Genomic DNA, 14,983 nt, shown 5'->3' with positions numbered 1-14,983 from the left:
CCCTGTGCAGAATCCAGAGGACACCCAAAAAAAAGGTAAACATTCCATGTAAATCTAAGATATTAAAACAAATAGGAATAATGGGTTTGGGGAACAAAACTACTTGTGTAGTCTGTCACGACCCATGCAGGAAGGAGGAAGAGTGGAGAATAGGGATTGCAAAGGCCTGAGGGAGGACAGCGAAAGTAAACAAGGCAAGGAAATGAGTTAGTATCAGGTTAAAAAAAGAGAGAGGAGAGGGAAGATTGATGAATGTAAAGACATTTGTGGAAAAAAGGCAATGAGATAGAGGGGGTGAAGGGCAGGCTTTGTTAGGAAAGGACAGGGAGCAGTGAGAAGAGTGGTAACATATTTGAGGGAAGTAGGAAAAAGAGAGGTACAAGGGTCTTCACCTTCTGTAAGAGAATCCCCAAACACTATGTTTAAAAAGATGGACTGGTCCTGCAGCACTTTTGCCATGAAAAACAAGCCTAGGAATGATAGATACATCTGTCTTGACAAGTATTGGAGTAGTCGGGTTGGCAGGTCAGAAACGACAAGAAGGCATACAGTGGAAGCAATCTCAACCCATGAGGCCAAGGGCCTCATAACGACTGCTCCACATTTGGCCTGTTAAATCCCCCTTGGGGGGAGTTGCTAATTGCCAGACTTCGTTTGTGGTGCTGCATGGCAGACATAAGGTACTGGATGGCACACGGATGCTGGGTACTGGGCCAAAACCAAGCGTGTTGTAGTTGTATGTCACTGGTGTCCCAGGGGCCATCCTACTCAGCAATCTGGGCCAAGTACATCCCTTCTAGACTTAATTCTCAGTGAAATTATAGACACAATAGCCTACTGTCCGGCCCAGTGATTACCTTAGTCATAAAGAAAGTACTGTAATTACCCCTCATGGTAATTTTTAGATAAGGTCAAACAGTTCTTGCAACAGTTAGTATTCTCACGACAGATTTAACTCTGCACGATAATTTCAGTCTTTCAATCTTTCACATCAGGTCTCCTTTAGCAGCTCATGGAGACATGGCTTGTGCAGCATTGGTGGGTGCATCCTTTGGACCTTCCTACAATAGTTCTGAGGATGCGGGCAGTGGTGGTGGCTTCTCTTTGGAATCAGGCTGCTGCGGTTGAGAATATCAGCACGCCTGCTTCGTTTGTGCTCCTACTTGGCAGATGCAGCCTCTGGGCCAGGATCGGACGAGTGCCTGTTTTTTGCCAGTGCAGTTTCTTGGGATGGGAATGAGTCTTCTGTGTCAACGGTGACAACAGTTCCCTCGCTATGCATACCAACGTCAAGCAGCAGCATATCCAGTCCTTTGCACAGGCTGCAGGGGTAAGCATGTATTCTTTATGTAGTCCACTACTGGTACTCCACTGGGAGACCTAGATATGCCTCACAACATTGATCAGCTCTAACTTCACTCCAGATGAAAGTCAACTACTTCTGGGTGTTTCTTATGTCAGGAACACAGCTGGCCTTCTCTTCCTGGACAATCTCTCCTCCTGAGGGGCCAGGCACTCTCTTCCCCCCTGTGAATAGGCCTGCAGGCTTCCATACTCTAGGCAAACCCTCAGCTTCTCCAGCAAGTTGTGCAGTCTTCACCTCTGGGAGACTCTCTGTTACGCAGGTACCGCCTGTGGTTACACACCAGCTCTTTAAGTATTCTGCTTAGGACTCCCTTCCATGTTTAAGAAGAGCTTGTAACTAGACCAAAGTGGGGTGTTTTATACTCATTGATCCACTGTCTATGATCCTTGAACCAGTTTCGGTTGATTTAATTTAATTTGACATTTTCTGACTGTAGTGCGGACCCATACTTTGGGTAGGGTATGGTTCTCACAGCAGGCAGTGATGAGCTGGTTCCAAGCAGGAGTTTCCAGAACAAGGGCACAATGAAGTATGAGCTTTCAGCACCTGCCTATCATCCGCCTCCCTAAAGAAGCAATTATGGAACAACAAAAATGCCGGCCCTGCCTAGAATCTTCCTTATCTTTAACAACAGAAAAATGTTGATCCACCCCTCACCCCTATCATCCACCAAATGGCAGTTATCAGAAGCCTCTGACTAAAAGGACTTCACTGAATGTCGAAGGGTAGTCCTGTCTCCATCCTCCTTCCCTTCAGTGTCTGGGTCTCTTCCCTCCAGTCACAGGAGTTCTGTCAATACAGTGGATACTGTATCCACCTACAATCATGTTCCATGCTAAACCAGGGGCCATCCAAAATGGATCCCACTGGTCCCACACTCAGGCTCTAACCGTAACCAGAATCTGGTTACCATGCACAGGCTATTCGTTTACCTTACATACATCATAGCATGCACACAAAATGTCAGTTCAAGGCTCTCAAGGTCACACTAAAGCCTAACTTTACACAAATGAGGTCAGTAAAAGGCACTCCTCTCTAACAAAGGAAAAAAGTCCTTTCTGGACTAATAATTCATAAAATTTAGTACATTGCCATATCCGCTTAATGTGATTGACCTAGGAAGTGGGCAATATCGATCGTGAAGGCACTCTTGATGTGCCACTTCATTCCATTAAACAGGTTCTAGTTGATCACATTATCATTGACAGGCATAGACCACAGTGCACATGCTAGGTTAGTGTGTTGGTGGGGCCAAAATAAAAAATCAGACATCAATTTCACAGGCAGTTGGGTTAATCCGGGCAGGGTTACATGCCTGTGTGCCACGCATGAGGCAAACCTATCCAACTCAGGTACTTGGGTTCCAGTAATTCTGGGTGAGATGAGATAATGGGTGTGACAAGATAGACCCTTAGGGTTTCCTTAGAAATGAGGAATTACCAGGGGCATCAGTAATTTCAGGTCAGATTTCCTCCGGTAATTCCTCATTCCAACCAGACATTTTGCCTCCTGAAAATCCATGCGTGAAACAAAACAGATTCGCATTTCCCATAGATCTCTTACTTCCAATAGAGATAGCAACTCCTGTTACCAACCCTATTGGAAATACAGCAGATCATTTAATCGGCCCTCTAAGTGTGAGGACCCTACGGCTCTAATTATTGCTGGGGGTAAAATTCCAGTCCCTGTACATACAGGAGTTTGGGCAGTGATCAGAATTCCAAGTTGTGCAATCATTATTGCAATCAGTGGTTGAAGTGCATTAAAAAAGTATAGGAACTGTGATGCTGCATGCAATGGGGGTGGAGTGAATGAGCGTGGGGGCATGTGGGGGCCTGGTCAAGGGCGTGGCTAAAAATCTAATATTCTGCAACTTTGTTCTGTTTTTCACTTTCAGGTAACTACACATAAAATAATACACAGTATAAATGAAAGTTAAATTCAAGTTATGTTAATCAATGCGGAATGTACTATCGTACTAAAGGAAGCCTCTATTAGTTAATGCACTGCACTAGAGAATCAAAGAACTAAATCCTGGTTGGTGCAGTGGAGACTTGTGTATGTTTAGTGCTACAAGGTCCCACTCTGTGACAGAAAGCACTGTGAACATGTAAGTCATTATATTAAACTTGCATTGCACACAGTATAAGAAAGGCTGCTACAAAATGAACAAAAAGGTTTAAGATAAAAAAGTGTTTCCAAAAAATAGATTTTAGTAATACTTAGACTGTATGCAATGCAAATCAACTCCAGAAGCAAACCAACAAATATAGTTCTTTTATGGGCTCACTAGGCCTGAAAATCAACGTAAAAAAGACCTTTACAATGCATATTGGCCCCAGGGTTAAAAATCCTAAACCAATACTGGTGGATAATACAAAGTTGGAAAGAACATCTGTGTACCCTTACCTGGGAATTCTTGTGGATGACGCGCTGAATTGGCGTCAAGCTACGATTACCAGAAATCTTCTATTTCGGCGCACAACATCAGCCTTGATGTCTTTCTCGAGAAAGCTGGGGAAACCTGCTGCACCAGAGCTTCTGAAAGTTTACTACGCGAAATGCCACAGTGTGGCCACCTATGGAGCAGGCGTGTGGGGGCATGGCCATATTGATCATCTACAAATAACCGAGAACATCTTCATCAAATATCTGCTGGCCCTCCCGCAAAGCGCCCCGAACTTTGCTTCCCATACCGAGCTTGGCATGGATTACATCGTAGACACTATCCGTTCCCAACCTATTTTATTGTGGCAACGAATATGGTCCAAACCCGAATGCCACTTGACACAATCTTTGATCACTGACTGTTTAGCTTTAACAAACTGGCATAAGATCCCTTGGTTTGTCTATGTACGGAACTTTTTTAACGACCTTGGCCGTAAATCCTACTTCGACGATCCCCCTACTGTTGAAGACATTTCCAGGCAACAGCTAAAATTGATGTGCTTGGCCCACCTGAGAGAGTTGCGAAATCAGTCTGAGATCATGAAATTTTCCAATACCCAGATCTGCGCAATACAACCCCTTAAAGGTATGCAACCCTATTTGTCGTTTTTTCTGTCTAATCAGGAAAAAATTTTATTAACAAGATTCCGCTTCAATACTTTTTTTCGTTTGGTCTCTTTTCCTGAAACTCACAACTGGTCTTGTTTGCTCATGAACTGTCCATGTGATGGTACATCTCAACAAACAACAATCCACATAATTTTTTTCTGTAAATACTACAAAATTCCTCGCAAATCTTGGATACTCCCACTACTTCGATCTGCTGGTCATAGACAGTGCTACCCTGCATTCTTGTTTTTGGAATGTCTGAACTCTCCGCATGTAGCCAAATTTGTGGCAATGTTCTTAAAGGCCTCCATTATAATCCGTCAAAAACTCGCAAACTGAACTGAAGTACCTAAGCAACAAGATCTCTCTCAAGCACCTCTTAAAAGTTCTTCTTTTTCACTTTTATGTATGTGATGAAATGTTTGATTTGTTTTTTAAATATGTACTTTTTATGATTATAAAAATTGTAATCGAATAAAAGTTATTGAACTGGAGCAATGCAAATTGTGTTTTTTAGGACTGTCTTTTAAAAACACACACTTCACAGCTTAGCTGGCAGATCCCCTGCAATAAATCACAAAAAGTATAAATGTGTGTCATTAGGAAGCTTCAAGTGATTCCATCAGTTAGAGCCAATACCAGCATCCAGGCCCCCTTTAGTTTGCAGATTAACCAGTTGTGCACATTTACATTTCTTTCAGGGAAGCAGGCACCCTGGCAAGAAGTCTGCCCTTTCTAGGTTTCACAGCACAGGAGGATCCTCCTGCCTAACACTTCAGCTGGAGCATTTCAGCTCTTGGAATTAACTGTACAGGTATGGTAGACTTTTCACAAAAAGAAGCGGGGAGGGGTTTTCTCGAATTAAAAATCGTGCCTCTCAGATCCCCCTACTTCGACCACAGATTGCAATCCTATGTTTTTTTCTGGCAAAATGTATCGAACGAAGGGCAGGTAGAAAAGTAAAATGTGGATCTTGTGCCATAAATGCCTAATCTGCATATGGTATGCCTCATTTCCAGGGTCAAAGCTCGACCTAGTAGGTTTATATTGCACCTGGTCAATGCCTCTCCCCAGGTACGAGTATTTCCCTCCTGCATACTTCGACTCAGTGCCTAATCTTAAAGGTAGTGCAATTACCCATTATTACACGAAAAACCTGAACAAAGGACTCCAAAATATTAGTTTTTCCACAGCGCTACGCCGTTCGCATCCTGCACAAAGTTGAGGCACAACAAACCAGACATTGGCGCGCGGGAAGCCGACGGCGTCACCGAGGGAATCTGAAATTCTGCACAGATGCGCTACAAGTGATTGTGGGGGATGTTGTTTCCAATCAAAGCAATCACTGCGAAGCCCTCGCTGCACACAAATCCATGGGGGACAAAAACAACATTTAGGAGAATATGGCTGGCGGAAGCCAAGTGCCGAAGCCTAGGAAAAAAAAAATCGTAATGTGATTTTCAAATCACCCTATCAAGATGTCACATTAAATATTGGCCTTCTCTCGCTCGCTTTTCCATTCCCCATCCACTGAAGAGGCGTGTAGAAGGTGGAGGGAGCTAAAATTCTTTATTTATTTGAGATGTTTTCTGTAGCGGCAAACATGTCATTTCAAGGCTACTCTGGTGTATAAAAATCCTCGTGCATGCTGCGGTGGCGGCTGGTGACCCACGAAAATGATGATCGACATAGAGTAAATAAAAAAATATTAAATAAACATTTACATTTTAAAAAGTAAAACAAAGTTTCACTTACCTTTTCAGCCTGCAGCATGTCCTGTCCTTGGTGCTGTACAGCCGGCTCCCGACTCTTCCAGCCAGCTGCTGACTCCTCCAGCACAAGGTCATGCAGCTCCTTATCCAATCCAGACACTGCTCTCATGCTGCATGAGAGAAGTGTCTGGATTGGCTTGAGCAGGCTGCTGTCTGTGCCTGCTCTCCAACTGGAGAGATTGAATTGGGCATGTCTGTTTGACCGTAATAATGTAGCTGGCCAAACCGACATGCCCAATTCACACTGAAAAGGCCACTTGTCATTGCTGCCAATCAGCAGCAATGGCGAACTGGCCCGCCCTGCCGTTTCAGTTTGGCAGAAAGCTTTGAGGGGTAGCGGCACTCCTCCGCTCCTATGGAGGAACCGCCCCTGGCATGCTGAGTGAAAATGCTTCTTGGGTCTACGTGACTTGAGGGCTGTTTGGGGACAGGGAAGGTACCAGCTTCGATACAGTTTTGCGAGCTTGTGGATTAGATGAGGATGAGTTTAGAAAATGTGAGAGAGCGCTGATGCAGCCACAGTGATTAATTTGGTAATATATTAGGGTGAGTGCTTAATTTGTGATATAATAGGTGACAGGGTTAACATTTTTCCTAGGAGCCCTTCACTGGGGCGGTCAAATGCCGAGGTTGCCAAATACTAATTTGCCGAGCCTTTATTCCACCTCAGGCCTTTTTTCTATCCATCGCCCTACAATTCTTCCATCACCTACACTTCTTACCTCTTCATGCCACTCTAGTGATTTCGTTTTCATCTTTGTTTTCTCCCTTTGTCACTGATTACCTATATTTCTCTTCCTCCTACTTTCTCCCTTTTCTGCCTTTCTCTCTCCTCCTCAGGGTTAAAGTCTGATGATGAAGAGAAAATCCTAGTTCTGAGAAATGAGTGCAGGTGTCAACGACCTGGAACCAATGGCACAAGTTAACCCCTTTCTGCTAGGCCTTTCCCCCCTGTGCTAAGCCTTTTTTTGTCTATTTGGAGTAGTTTGAGCTTAGACCCCTGTAACTTTTTGACCACATAAGGTATCCATGCCAAATTTGAGTCCTTTTTTTCCAACATCATGGGGATTCTAAAGGTACCCAGGGTTTGTGGATTCCCCTGGAGGGGACCCAGAAACTAGCCAAAATACAGGTACATTTTGTTTTTTTGGAAAAATTGGGGAAAAGGGCTACAGATGAAAGTGTCTGTTTTTTCCCTGCAAATGGTAACAAAAAGGGGTTGTGGTACTGAAATCACCATCTTGCCATCTTTTAGGGACAAGCAGACTTTTGTCAAAAAGCCAACATTTTGTACACCGTTTTGGCATTTTTCTGGGACATAGCCAATTTTTGCTATTTTTTTGTGCTTTCAACCTCTTTCCAGTTAATGGTCGAATGGGGCTTTGCGGGGGGGGGTGGCCGACCGGAGGGAGGCTCGCCCCCCCCCCCGGGGAAGTTTGGGGCCCCGGGAGGAAGGGAGGGGGAAGACTTGACTGGGGGACAGGAAGGAGGATTGGGCTGGTTGGGCTCCTTGGGCGGTTTGGGCTCTTTTTGGGCTGGGAGGGTATAATTACGGCCATTTTAGGTCACTGGGCACCATTTTGGTGACAGTGACCCAGCAGCCGAGCTTAGGAAGTTGTTGTTGTCTGAGGTAGTTGTTGTGGTGGTTTCTCGTGGTTGTTGGTTGGTAGGGTGTAATTTAGGCATTCGGAGCGGGCGTGATTGGTCAGGCGGTGATACGCTGAGGGGCTGAGCGGCAGTGCGGCGGTGATCCGATTGAGCCGGTTGTGGGACGCAGGAGCGGCGGTAGCGGCAAGAGATGGCAGAGTCAGCGATTGCGGACCCTCGCGTGCGGGAGGCGTTGCGCCTCTTGGGAGAGGCGGGCAGGATGGACCTGCTGAAGGGAGAAGTGCGGGTAAGGCCCCAGCGGCGCGCTGCGGACGGCGCCGTGGCGGCAGTGTTGGCCTGTGAGCCACCGCGAGCGAGAGCGCGAAGGGAGGAGGGAGCGGGGAGGGGTAGGGGCGGGACGCGCAGGGGCGGTCGGCGGGCGGCTGGGGCGCCGGGGACAGAGAAGAGGCCAAAGAAAGGACGTGGGGGCGCGAAGAAGGCGCCTCTAGTGTTTGTAGAAGGGGCGGGGGTGGGGGGGGCGGGCAGCGGGGGAAAGACAAGACAAGTGAGGAAGATGCTGGGGGGTTGGGGGGTGAAGCGGGGAGGGGTGCGGGGGGCGCGCAGGAGAGGCGGAGGAGTACACGGCATGAGGTTTTGGCGGGGGGGAAGGGGGGGCAGGAGCCCCGGGTGCAGGATGGGGGGGGGTGCGGGGCGGGGGTACCGGGGGTGCGCAGAATGGACATGGTGGGGCGAGTGGGGCGGGGGGGCGATGGGGGGTTGCCTGGTTCAGGGGAGGGGGGAATGGGGGGGTGAGGGTTCTGGAGGTCAGTTGGAGGCGTGGGGGACTCTCCGCTGCTGATTGAGGAGTCAGAGGGGGAGGGGGGTCAGGGGGAGAGGGGAGGAGAGCGACTTGGACTGGGGATGTTTATCGGAAGGGGAGGGGGACATGGTTGTGCCCAGCAGGCCGGCGTCGCCGAGGGGGGGCAGGGGGACGGAGGGCGGTGGGGGGTGAGGCGAGGGTGGGCGGGGAGCGGGGGAGGGGAGAGGCAGGCCCGAGGGGAGCGGCTGGGGGGTGGGGGAGGGTGCGGTGAGTGGAGTCGAGGGGGTGGGGGGCCGGGGGTAGCCAGGGTGGACCGTGGGGGTGCGGGCGTGCGGGGGGTTGGGGGGGCGCAGGTGGGGGATGGGGGGCGCGGGGTGGGGCTGGGGGGGCGTCCGGCGCGATTGGGGGGGCATTCGGCGGCTTGGGGGAGGGGTGCACCAGGAGGTTGGGGGGGGTGAGTTTTCCTCGGCATGATGGACTTCCCCAAATTTTTCTTGGCAGGGGGCTCGGGTGAGGAGCATGCGGCTCCAACCCGACGAGAGGATGGACCGGCTCTGCCTTGTACGGGCGGTCGCGCTCCAACGAGGGACCATGTGCGTGAGGACAATGGATGGCAGGGCCATAGGTCTCCCCCGCCCCCCTCCCGATGGGTCGAGACGGCCGCCGGGGGACGGGGTTGTAGCGACAATGTGTATGGACACTTGGATTACCAAGCGGAGAGGGGGAGAAGGGGACTGGTGGACTTGAGAAAGTTGATGACAGCGTGCAGGGACAAGGCTGGTTTGAGCAGGATGAGCACTGGTCGGGCAAAGCAGTGGGGGGATGGTGAAGGTGACCGGGAGATGGAGTCGGAGGAGGAAGGAGAGTTGCGGGAGGGGGAAGGGGAAACAAGTAATGCTGTTGAAAGTATCTTACAGGTATGCTCCCAGCAGTTGGTGCCGCGAGTGACGGCCCCCCCAACGGAGCTGGTTAGGCGGCGGGATCCGGTGCGGACGCCAGCCTTGACGCCACGTAAGGCCCGTACACGGTTGGGTAGTGGCTTGGGCGGGCCTCATGGAAGCCAGGTGATCGGAGGGACGGATGGTGGAGGCACGAGGAGGTGTGGCCAGGTGTCTCTTGGTACGGATGCCGAGGGAGGGGAATTGGTGCGATTGGTGAAGGGCAGGTATGTGGTGGATGCGGGGGTGTGTACGGGGACGGAGGGGGCTGTGGGTGCGGTGGCAACGGCGAGCGTGGGGACGGGAGACGCGGCGCAGTCCGGGGGCGGCGTCGGGGCGAAGGAGAGTTGCGATGTGCCGGTCAAGAGGATGCCGTACATGGGGGTGGCGAAACCGTTGGGGGCGCACTTGTCACTGGCGACTAAAGAAAAGATTTGGAAGGGAGAATATGTGGAGATTTTAAAATTGCTGCACAGGGAGTTGATGGCTAAGGAAGGTTCGAAGGAGGAGGAGCAGGAGTTGGCTAGGCGTCCAAAGGTGCCCGTAACCATTGAGAACTGGTCGGCGGCTTTCTTGATATACGCCAGTGTGTATTGCGAGAAGTATCCAGACAGGTCGGTTGCGTTGTTCAAATACATGGATGTAGTGCGACGGGTGCAGATGACGTACGGCGGTTACGCGTGGTCGCATTACGACGAGGAGTTCCGAGCGCGTATGGCATCGGACCCCGAGCTTTCAACCTCTTTCAACCTCTTTCCAGTTAATGGTAGAAATGGGTATGAAAGCAATAATGGATTATAGAAAGCTATACATTTTTAGAAAAGCAGACAAAATTCTTAATTCAGCAAGGGGTCAGTTGTGTAGATCCTTCAAGGTTTCTTTATAGAAACTAACCGTTGAATATAGGAAACATTTAAAATTAGTTAAAAAAACAGCCCCTTGTGTCAACGTTTTCAGCTGTAACTTATTCTAATTAGGATTGCCGTTTGAAAGTAAAATACTGTTACATCCACTAGACCTTTCTGGTTGTGGGAATATATAGGACTTGTAGGTTCACCAAGAACCCGACGAACCCAGAACCAATAACTGAGCAGCGTTTTGCAATGTTTTTTTATTATGTACGGGGTATATAGCGATTAATTTGGGAAAATATATACATGGAAAAATCGGTATGAAAGACACCTATGTACTTCTGATATTGGAACAAAATATAGAGTTTAGAAACAGTAAATATTTTTGGACATTTCAGAAATTGTGAGTACCCATACTAGCCTGAGAATCATAGGTCATTTTTCAAAAGTCCTTTTTTTTATACATTGTCTTTCATTTGGAAGGCAGAAATGCATTGAAATTCAATAGGTAGTAACTGTTGCTCTACAATTCTGAGTTACTATAAGTCTCTCGATAAAAATGGTACCTCACTTGTGTGGGTAGGCCTAGAGAATGACAGGGGCCGGCATTGGACACGTCCCATGTATGGCGGTTGTGCCGGCCCCCGATGACGTCGCAGGGCGGCGGGGCGGGCTGGGCTGTGCACAATTGTGACGTGGCGGCCTTGCCTCCCCTATGGATTGGTCAGACTACGTATGACCCGAAAGTGATAAGAATCACTTCCGGGGCACGCGTAGGCAAAAATGCCGGCAAGCTGGTTAGAACCACCTCCCAGCTCCAAAATGCGCATAAAAAGCTGGGGAGCGGCAAAAGCGGCCTCTTTGCTCGCCGCCACCACAGCTGACACGGAGCATCTCTCCTCCAGCCTAGACAGGAGGCCTCATCAATTTTTGGCTTTATTTTTCAGGCCGGCGATCTCGGGACCAGGTGGCAGGCAGCTTGAGCTCCGGTTTCAGTCGGGGCAATTTCTTTTTGTTCTCCAGGCTCGGAACTGAAGGGACAGAAAGCTTGCAGGGCACTAGCTGGCAGGAAGACTGAAGGGAGAGAGCTTGCAGGGCAGCAGCAGGCTGAAGGGCACCGGAGGGACACCAGCTGGGAGAAGGGTTATCTTTTTTCTGGTTTCCTCCCACTGCAGGCTCACAGCGCCTGCAAGAGAATGGTGAAAGTGACGGCGCCGGCAGAGAGGAGCAGCTAAGGTGCTAGTTGAAGTCTTTTCTGGAGGTCTCCAGCGCTCGTGGTTTTTCAAGGGGTCACGGACAGGCCGGCATTCCAGCACTTCCGGTAGCCACACAGGTTTGAGATACTGACCTGACCCACTGGATTAGCTGGTGGGCGTAGCTCTGGTTGCGTGGGTGCTTGTGGCCGGTCATGGGCCCCCTACGTTTGTGAGGTAAGGGTCGGGGCTGTGTCTCAGGCCAAGCAGCACTGTGGGTGTGTGCTAGGGAGCAGTAGTAGTCTATGTGGCATGCGCTTAGGGTGCCTTAACTGCGTTGGGTTGCACTATCAAGCTGGTAAAGTTATTGGCGTATCTGTACACGCGTGTGACAGGCGTGCCCCCAAAGCAGCATTCTCTCCCGTGCTTAAAAAGAGTATGTCTAAAAAGTTGGGGGCACCAAGAACAGGAGAAGGAGCGAATGGGCCCATTGAGCCGGTGGCCCTGTGCCAGTTCGGCCAGCAGTCCAGGAGATGGGGAGCCAAGGCCAGCTGGGGGAAGTACTCCACCAGGAAGTGGTGTGGGTAATACTCCGTCAGGTACAGGGGGGCAACCTGGACCGTCAGGTACCAGCCAATAGGCCCCATGTGTCCCTCCGGCTGGGGCCTCTCCGGGAGTTTCTCCGATTGGTAGCAAACTTAGCAGCGGCCCTCCCATGGCTAGAGAAAGTTGGTGACTGGTCCCCAGCAGCAGGGATTCCTGGCAATGGGGAAAACATTCTGGTTAAGGCCAGGAAGATAGTGGCTCAGCTAGACTGGGCATCGGCGAGCAAGCCAGGCGAAGGGCAGGGAGCTCTATCTCCTGGCCCTCCTGTGACGGGGGCTGCTCTTCCTGGGGCTAGTAAAGAATTGCTGGCAGAAAGCACAGGCATGTACACAGCAAAAAAAAAGCCAGCTGAGCCACAGGGGGCAGCTGCAACAGGTAAGCAGCAGACGCTGCCAGTGTTAGGTGTGGATGAGGCACGCACACTCAGGGAAAAACTGGCAAGTTATGTGACTCAGGAAATGAAAGAAAACATTTGGAAGGGGAGTTATGTCAATATGTTTTCCTTGCTGCTGGATGAAACTGAAAGGGAGGAGGCCAAGAAAAAGAAGGATTGGATGCTCCCTAGGGAATGGGCAAGTGAAGTAGTGTGGCTCACTGGTTAGAGGCGGCAGACCCGAGAGCAGAAGACGGCCCGGGACCAGGGTTCGATTCCCGGCGCGGCAGGTTTCTGGACCAGGGTCAGCGGACTCGATAATTCTCTCGCCTCGGTGCCCACTCTGATCAGCGATCACACTCGGCAACTCTGGGCATTAGCTTGCCTCATCTTCACTAACGGCCCCACCAGACCGCCAGGGATGCCTGGTCTCACCCTGGAGATACCCAATAAGGGACCATCTCTCAGGGAAGCCAGGAAGGGTTTCGCAGCGGTCGAAGCGCCTTGGGACCCTACGGGTAAGTAGTGCGCTATATAAATGCCTATACATTTACATTTACAAGTGAATTGCAGAAATATAGGATTGAGGAGTCCTTGATTAATTGGGTGAGGGGCTTCTCGGTCTATATGGCAGTCATGCTGGAACTGTTTCCAAACCTGGCGGCAGAAATGGCACGCTATCAGAACAGGATCAATGGGGCTCATGACAAATATGGGGGGGGGCAGGATGGAAGGAATATGATAAGGACTTTAGGAGAGTGAAGGCTTCTGATCCTGCCCTCACATGTGATCAGATTGACATGATTTTGTGTTTAGACCACGTGGGGCATGGGGGGCATGACAGGCCAAGGGCCTGTCTTTTCAGTCCTTTCGGTCATTCTCTCCTGCTAGCTCCAGCGGCGTGAGGGGCAAAGGGGCATGTTGGGATTTCAACAGGCGTATATGCACCAGAGCAGCAGGCATGTGTAAATTTAAACACTCATGCTCCTTCTGTGGCAATACCTCCCACCCTGAATCCAAGTGTTTTAAGAAGTCAAAGGATGGGGGGATGAAGCAGGAATGATGGTATCTCACTTACTAAAGCATTTTCCCCCATAATAGCGAGTGCCTTGATTCCATGCCTAAATAGATATAATTGTCCTTCATCTGCCAGGTTGTTGCTAGAAGGTTTCAGAGATGGTTTCTCAATTCCCGCACCAGACTACATACGGGCGCCCGAATGCAAGAATCAGCTGTCGGTGAGGGACAATCCAGGGGGAGCAGCTGCAAAAATTGAGAAAGAACTGCGCTTTGGCAACGTAGCAGGCCCATTTGACAGCATGCCAGTAAAGAATGTTGTCTTTTGTCCAATGGGGGTGGTTCCTAAAAAAGAACTGGGGGATTTCCGGTTGATTTTCACCTTGGCTGCTATGGGGTTTTCCCCTCCTGTGCTGCATTCATTCAATCACCATTGTTCATGACAAGGTCAGCTCGTCAAACGCACAGCGCAGGTAACACCCATGACGAGCTGACCTTGTCATGAGCATGGAAGGGGTTAATAAACTTTCAGCTCCCAGGGGTCAATCCCTAAATGACGCCATTGATGACAAGCTGTGCACGTTCAGGTACTCATCCTTTTATCAGGCTGGTGAGATGTTCAGGGGTTTGGGTCTGGGCCCGGGTGCGCTTCTGGCGAAGTAAGACATTGAGTCAGCTTTTCGCCTGTTGCCAGTTCACCCTTTAGATTTCCATCATCTGGGTTTCCAATTCCAGGGGAAGTACTACATGGATAAAATGCATGCCTATGTGGTGCCCGGTCTCTTGTGCTTACTTTGAAGCATTGAGTTGTTTTTTGGAATGGGTGTTTAGACAGGTGATGGGGCACCAGTATGTGTTGCATTACCTTGACGACTTCCTCTTCCTGGGGGCACCAGGATCTCTGGAGTGTGGGTGGGCGCTGCAGGAATTCTGTGCCCTCATGCAGGGTTTTGAGGTACCACTGGCAAAAGGTAAGACGGTCGGGCCCTCCACAGTGATTGAATTTTTAGGGATAGAGTTGTACTCGACCCAGGGTTGATCACGGCTACCCAAAGAGAAGATCACAAAGTTCAGGGCAGCTTTGCAGCGATGTTTGGCAAAAGAGAAGGTTACACTGCATCAGCTCCAACAGATCGTGGGTCAACTGAATTTTGCTTTGAGGGTCATCCCCATGGCACAACCATTTTCACAATCCATTGCTCAAGCCATGTCAGGTCTCAAAGAGAAACACCATCAACACCAGGTTGACTGGCGAGGTTAAGCAGGATATGCAGATTTGTATGGCATTCCTGCATGACTTCAATGGCATGGCACTATGGCCCAGCCCGCTCACACCTTCAGCAGAGTTAGGTTTGATGACTGACTCTGCAGTAGGGGTGGGCGTAGTTCACGAAGTAGTGCTA

This window comes from Lissotriton vulgaris, chromosome 1_1 (genome assembly GCF_964263255.1).
Source record: "Lissotriton vulgaris chromosome 1_1, aLisVul1.2, whole genome shotgun sequence".
Lineage (NCBI taxonomy): Eukaryota > Metazoa > Chordata > Amphibia > Caudata > Salamandridae > Lissotriton > Lissotriton vulgaris.
The sequence above is the reverse complement of the archived record's forward strand: the minus strand, read 5'-3'. Positions refer to the sequence as shown.